The 7,485-nt window shown below is 44.0% G+C and overlaps 1 protein-coding gene across 1 annotated transcript in view; it reads left to right on the top strand.

Annotated features, from left to right (window-relative positions):
• The first annotated feature begins 295 nt into the window (after nt 1-295).
• SNAP23 (synaptosome associated protein 23) overlaps nt 296-7,485 on the top strand; it is a 200,675-nt gene continuing 193,485 nt past the window's right edge. Inside the window, exon 1 of the mRNA XM_085627067.1 lies at nt 296-471. The gene's annotated coding sequence lies outside the window, so the exon portion shown is untranslated. The remainder of the gene's footprint in view (nt 472-7,485) is intronic.

Genomic DNA, 7,485 nt, shown 5'->3' with positions numbered 1-7,485 from the left:
TAGCCTAGGCAGGCAGCTTTCAGTTGCTCACCCACCTCCAATCCATACAGAAAAGTTGGTAGCATATGCCCCGAACTTTTCCGTTGGCACCCCCTTCGCCACACATGAAAACAGACATTGGAGTCTGCAAATCCTCGCTGCCTACTTTCTCGCCTGGAATAGCGGCCATAAGGCGGCTGAGGCGCACTTCTGTGGAGATGCTTTCCGGGACAGCTGCATGATTGTTTCTTCCGGGAAGGGCGGGGCATCTTTTTTTTTTTCCACTAAAGGCAGGTCATTTACTTTCTATCCAATCACAGCACTTGTTCAGCAGCACATCCTCACAGTCCCTCCTAGAGCTCTCCGTGGCCTGTCAATCTGTCTAAATTAGCTTTCCGATTGCTGCTTGAGTTAGGCTCCTCGTACTGAAGTCGGTCAGAGTGAAAGCAAAGGAATTCGGATATTTTGTGATCCTTTCCAGGGAGACCGGAGGTAAGGCCACTCACTGTTCGGGAACATTCGGCCTGATTTATGAAGTGTTCTTTAAGTGTGACTGTAAACAGGCGTGGCATACAGGGCTTTAACAAATGGGCACAAGGACGTTCCCCCCTCTTTATCCGTGTTTTGTTGTATCCAGCTGATGTCATGAGAGTTAAGTGAGTCTGTCCATCCGGTTGCTGACTTTGCGTCACTCTTAGCATTGTTTGCTAGAATAATAGTGAGTCACTGACTCACTTCCCGTAGAGCTTGGTCTTAATTTATCGACAAATTTTGCCATTATTGTGAAAATACACCGTTGGCTACAACATATTAGATGAGATTGGTGAAGTCGATGTAACACGTTGAATTAAAACAATCAGTCTGACATGTCCTTGAGAGGAATGAAATTAACACACGCTGAATAATAAATTCGACCTGGAGCTTGCACAGACCTCTTCAAATGTCAACAACAATTCGAAGGACTGTTACGTGATATCTCGGTGCTGCATCAATGTTGACTAACACCAAGGTTAAAGGAAAAATTGCCAGGTGTTGGAATGTGAGGCAGCATAGGGTGCTAACTGCAGGGCGACGCGTTTCAAGTGTTCAGGAAACGAGAGTAAATTGGGCTGTGTAACTGTATACGATGGTAGAAGAGTAACTCACCGGGACAGTTCTCTAGGTTCAATATAACACTATAATGGTACAGGATTCCAAATGACCTAAACGGTTTATGTAATTTGAAATCTTGTACCATTTTAGTTTTATATGTAACCTCTAGAACTGTCCTGGTACGTTTTGTTTGTTGTTGAGAGGGAGAGTACCTGCACTTCTCAAGAGTCACGTAATACGTTTAATTGGAGAGTACCGGCACTTCTCAGCAATAAGCAGATACTCTGGAACAGAGTTCCTGCACTTCCATTTTAACTTTTCAAGCACTGCGTAACCCATAGCCCAGTGCTTTAATTGGAAAAACATACTTAGTCCGGGAAATCATAATTGGGGGACGAGATGTGGCAGAGGAAAGGGGGTGGAGTCAGGAGGGGTGGAAGCTTGAAGAGCAGAGTACAATAATTCGCACCTACATTTAGTTACAAAGGTAAATCTATCTACTACAAATTGGCAACTAGGGCGAATGTGACAGTGTTCTAGATGGCTTAATTGATCCCAAAGATGCTACGTTTTAAAATATATTGCAGGGCTAAGACACCTGTTGCAGAGATCATTGTGGGCCCAGCAATTTTGAGGGGATTAGAATAGCGGTAAAATACCTCTCGTTTTAACATAGTTCTGTGTTTTGTCCAGTCAGAGCTTTGACTCATAAAGTAACATAGATGGTTAATGTGCTTTTATTTAGATAGGCAAGTGGGCTACTGCTTTTGACTCTGAGATCATTTTGTTACTTCACGTTTATACATTTCAAGCCTTCTAATTTAACATAGTGCTCTTTTTATCAGCATCAAGCAGCTGCATGCAAATTGTAAATCATGGGTTTAGAGATTTTTGTTGTAATCTGTTATTATAAGATTGCAAAGAATGGTTTATTTGCGAAGTAATACAGTCTCTTATTAGTCCAGACAACCACAATCACGGTGTTAAGTTTTATATCGTGACACTGTTTCACCCGAATGTTCACTCTTAACAGATAATGAATATATAGCATGAGTGATATGTGATTCCTGTACCTTTATAATCCTAATTGTTTTATGTTATATTTCCTTTAGAATGATTTACACATGTATGATTTATTGTGCCTCTGTAAGGGATGTAAAGTGCTCTGATATACTACACTGGGATGAGTAGCTATGTAAAAGAATTAAATAAATAAGTAGGTGCTTTTTAGATCAATATTTGTGTAATTACTCATGCATACACATAAAACTTGCATTCGTACAGTGCAAGCACATCTCTTACATAGAGAGCTGAACTTAAAAACCTTCTTCCAAATGATAGTTTCTTTTGCCGGGTCTGGTGGCTCAGTGGACTTCAGGGGCCTGTGTTTGACCTCCTAGTCACAGGTTCATATCCCGGCTGGTTCACTTAGCCTTTCATCTTTCTTATGTCGATAAAATGAGTACCATTGAGTTGGGTAAAAATAAATATCTGTTATTCAGCGCCAAGATGCCTACGGTTGAACGTGCCGCTTTACAAATACATGTTATGAACTTGTGAAGTGAAAACATGCTTTGCACCTTATTGTTTTTAGGTCTCGCTGAGCCCAGCGCATGCGCTGGCTCGGAGAGACATTTTGGAGGTGAGTTTTCAAAGTGCTGCTGGCTGGCCTAGCGCTTGCGTTCACGCGCGAATCACTAGCCTTCAGCAGCACTTTGAAAACTCGTGCTTTAGCGCATCATCGCGATCACTTTCGCTTTCAGAGCGATCGCGATGACTTTCGCTTTTACGGCCGAGCGGCCAATGCTTTTTTAAACGTGTTGTTTATCTCAAGCTTACCAGACAGTGCAGCCCACTGGTTGCAAAAGACCCATTGTGGGCTTAGGAAGAGCTTACAGGGGCTTAGTTGATTTATTGTCACACTTAATTTGCTTGCTTCTTAGTCAATGTTTTTGTTCCCATTTGTCCAGCCTGTGTTTGTTCTTTACCGGGTGGAGTAGCCTCTTTACCATCTTTCCCAGTGGATTCCATCTTTTCACTGCTCAATTGAAGAACTGTTTTTTTGGCCTAGCACTCTATGAGAGTGCATGCGTTTTCCAGCTCTCTCCCTCTTGTTTTTTTTAACTTTTAGCGCGCACACTTGTTCTGTTTGCTACAGGTCTCTCTCTTCGTGTGCCCAGGGTCACACTGAGAGCTGAAGAGCACTGTACTTCCCTGATCTGTTGGGGTATGAGCGCTTCTCTCCCAGTACAGGTCACACACAGTCTGTTCTTCAAGTCTTGTGAAATCCCGAGAAGTGCCCATAAGCCGTGCACGCCGACCTTGGGCCACAAGACACAACACTTCACCGGCACCGCTTGGAAGGTGGGCTGGAGCGGCTTGTGCGTGGCTTTGCAGGGTTAGATTGGAGTCATTGGACCCAGCTGTCAGTCACAGTGTGTCTTGGGCCCTCTCCACCCCTGGCAGGGCGAGGCAGCCCTGGGGAATTTCAAATGAGCGCTGCTGGAATCTCGGCAGTAACTCTGCATTGGGGTACACAGAGGTTCCATGTGCTTAGAAACCCCTCAGGAGCAAAGCGGCGTCTGTGCTGAGCTAGAAGCCATACCTAACCTAACCTGCCAAGCCCACCACCCTGCTGTCCCATAAGAGTATTTGTACGATCCCTGGAAAAGGACAAGCTCTGGAACTGAAGGGTGGAACATGCAGAACTGTCTGTACTGGGTACCGGTGAATACCGGCCTATTTAAAGCACTGCACATAGGGCTGATGGCATAAAGGTAATGGTGTGCACAGACACAGACGTGCAGGTACCCATGAACGCGTCGGCAGACGAGCAAGGCACCTACGCACTCACAACACAGGCACACAGACACGCAAAGACTGATAACAAACCGACCGATGGACAGACACATACCGGTCCGACCGGACTTACTTCTGCTATTTAGGGCCTCTGTGGAGGAAATCATATCTAACGTGGTAAAAGAGCAGAGAGGAGAGGATGTGGTCCGTAGGCTAGACTGCCGACTTTGGTGCTGGAAACCAGGGTTCAAGCCTCGGGGCTGCGTCCACATCCTGTGATTCTGGGTAAATCACTTAATCTCCCCGTGCCTGAATGTATAATGTAAATATGGTGCTCATGTAAAGCGCTCCAATACCTTTGGGTCGAGTTCCCGCTATATTAATATGCAAAAAAAAAAAACAACCTTGACCTCTCCTTGTGAACATCACTTGCCCTGTGTGACTCAATCCTTTTGACTACAAGCGCTTCAACCCCTCTTTGTCATAGACATAATCATCTCTGATACGTAACAACACATGCCCTCTACATAGGTCTTTCATCCTTGACCTCTATGAATACAGTACAGACTGGGTGCACATACCTTCTTTGGCCTCTTTGCTACTAACTTACAACTGTGGCATTGCAATTCAATGACTGCGACTCTCGGGAACTAACCTATGTCTCATTTAGGACTGACAGATTGCTCCTGTAAAACAAACACAATGCATCCGGTACCGAGCTTTCCTTTTACAAATGTGTTAGTCCAAGCGGGCCATTAAAATAAAGACTACAACTCCCAGATTGCACTGTTAAAAACATGAAAGCTCGGGACTAGAAAATAAATCCAAAATGTCTTCTGTAAAGAAATGCCTTGTTTTTAACAGTGCCACAAATGAACACGTCATGTGCAAGACCAGCCTGGTGCAACTGCTGGAACCCACTCAGACACGCGACTTGTGCTCAGCCAGCCACAGAGCTGGCAGTGCCACTTGGCCCACTCAAGTCATGTCGTCTTACATCTTCAAAATATCCGCCATGAAGTCGGAGATAAACAAACAGTCCAACTTAAAACGTGAAACAAGTACAATCGTGGCAGAAAAGGTGCTCCCAATGATGCAAGGAAACTTGTTTCTGCCTCTGTGACACTGACGCCTTTGCTGCTTCGATGCATTAATTTAAGTTTTCCTCAGTCCAGGTTTACAAGCAAGGACTTAATCTAGTCCAGTTGCAACTTGGGAGCTATAGTCATCTGGTCTCCTTAAGAATAGTTCCCTCATGCTGTGAAGTCAGAGGATTGATGCTGAGATTTTAGTGGCATTCGTGAGTACTTTACCAAAGCTAGTTTTTAGGTCGAAACTGGCAGGTCAGCACCCAGGATAATATGCTGCATGTCTAAACACTTATAAGGTCCAAAAGGCGAGACCTATTGGCTATGCCAATGCTTGTTTCCATGGAATTGGCATCTAGGTGTCAGTCTAAAGCTAGCTCTTCTCCAATATTATGGTCAAACAAAATGAAGGCTGATAGCCCCTTGAAATCAGGCCTTTGTTTTGGGCCCACCTGGAAGCCTGAATAAGAGAGCATCCTGCACGTTGCTGCTCTGAATGGAATTCATATCAATATGCGGGCGCTGCTGAACTGTGTCCTGGTGTCAGAAAATGACATCAGGACAAATTCCGAATGTATCCGTTGGTTGGCCGTATCCCAGATTTGGCCAGAAATAGCTTCCGGAAACTGGATCCAGCACGTTCCAACCCTGTTTCCAGCACTGCCCTAGCCTATAGCACTAGCCCACTAATTTCGTTTTTAGTTTCTGATGATATCATATTGCTCTGTTCCTAGTTTGTTTGGGGCATTTCTATGGTTTGTTTGGGCTAGCCCAATTAGGCTGTAATGTCTTTCTTCTCTGTTCTTGGATTGGTTGAGGTTAACACTACACTATCACTTACGTTTAAGAAGTTGGCTGAACGATTTCTGAGCTGCTGTAGGGCCCAACCTGCCTGAATATACATCCACAATTCCTTTTTCCTCCTAAGGTTGAAGAAATATTTGCTAAAGAACATGATAACATGATCTGATGATATATTGAGACCGGCAACTAAGAAAGCTTCTTCAAAGGGGAGGCATTTTGATGGAGTCATTTATGTGTTGGTAAAGGCAAATCTAGTCCCAGGGCGGGCGGTGGGATTCGATGCCCCTACTGATTGGCTTTTAGGACCTATTGGTCTGCATAGTGAACGCCTGGGAAAGAAAGCTGCACGAATGACAGCAGAATGTTTCACTGTTGAGTTTGGTTGAAAAGTGATGGAGTGTGTTTCTAGAAACGTGCCACTCAGTTCAAGTTTGGCTCAGCGTATCCAGATCATAGAGCTGTGGTGTCACATCAAGGTGGAGGATATTCGTTATTTAAGAGACACTTTCAAACTCGTTCTGAGACACAAAATATCTCTGGAATCTGCCACAAGTAATATTTACGCTAGACCTTACATTCCTGGTCAGTTACAAATTTCTATGCGCCTCTGTTGTTAACCCCTGCAAAGCCCTTTAGGTATTACCTGGAGGAACTTGCACAGGGGTTTCAAATTCAGTTTTACCAAAGACATGCCTCATTTTCTATTACAACTGGTAAACTCCGAATCCATTGCAAAAATCTCCAGGTTTAATGGTGTTACCATGCTGCAGCAGTATTTCCTCTGGACAGCTTTTGTGTCTTATAACTCCAGCTAGTTCTGAATGATGGTCTGTGTATCATGAGGATTGGTTAACTCGTCTGGACATAAACATCCACATCGATCGAGGTGGAGTTTGCTTATTTGTCAGTTTCTATGTGGAGTGTGTAACATGATTTGCTCTAGTTCCCTGACCAGCAGCTTAGTGACTCAGCTGTCCTTTGGCCTGTTTTGAGTGTATTACATCATTCATAGCTGCTATGTTTGGGTCACAGGACATGAAAATTATCATATGCCTGCACAATAGTTTGGGGGCCAAAAACGAAGGAACAATGGGAATACAACACTATTCTGCCAGTAGATTACCTACAGGTCTTGTGCTGTCTCGTGAACTTCAAAATGCTAATCCTAGTTCCATCCCATTAGATTCAGTCGTTTGTTTTTTTTTTTTAGATTTGTGGTTTGGTTTTAGAAGCCTTGAAGATTGTGAATGCTTCTTTAATCTTTTCTGAGGTCATCTTTAGGATCATAGTGAAGTCTTGAATCTGTTATTTGCCTTCAATACAGGATATTTTTGCAGACTCCTTTACCTTAGGGTCTGCAATGACAGCGTGAGAAAGTGAACCAACTATTGCAGTTGAGTTCACCTCTCTGTGGAGACCCTGGAAGAGCTTGGCCAGTGGATGGACTACCTTATCAGGTTGAGGTGCTCTTATGCTTTTCTCACATAAGAGGGAGGGAAAGGTGGATTGGATCCATCGGAGATGATATTGTGCAGCAGCTGCCTGGAATGTTTTGCTGGTTATTTCACACTCTAAAGCTTAGTGATTGCTTGAAGTCTTGAGTTCTCCAATGGATAATGAATGGGGCCAATTATCCGTTAACCAGAGTCTTTAATTTCCTGTCAGCCATTTTGGAGTGGGGAAAGAAGTACTGAATGATGGGGGCATATTCTCATGAGGGAAT

Source organism: Triturus cristatus, chromosome 9 (genome assembly GCF_964204655.1).
Source record: "Triturus cristatus chromosome 9, aTriCri1.1, whole genome shotgun sequence".
Lineage (NCBI taxonomy): Eukaryota > Metazoa > Chordata > Amphibia > Caudata > Salamandridae > Triturus > Triturus cristatus.
Note: the sequence above shows the minus strand (reverse complement) of the source record. Positions and strands in the feature narration are given on the sequence as shown.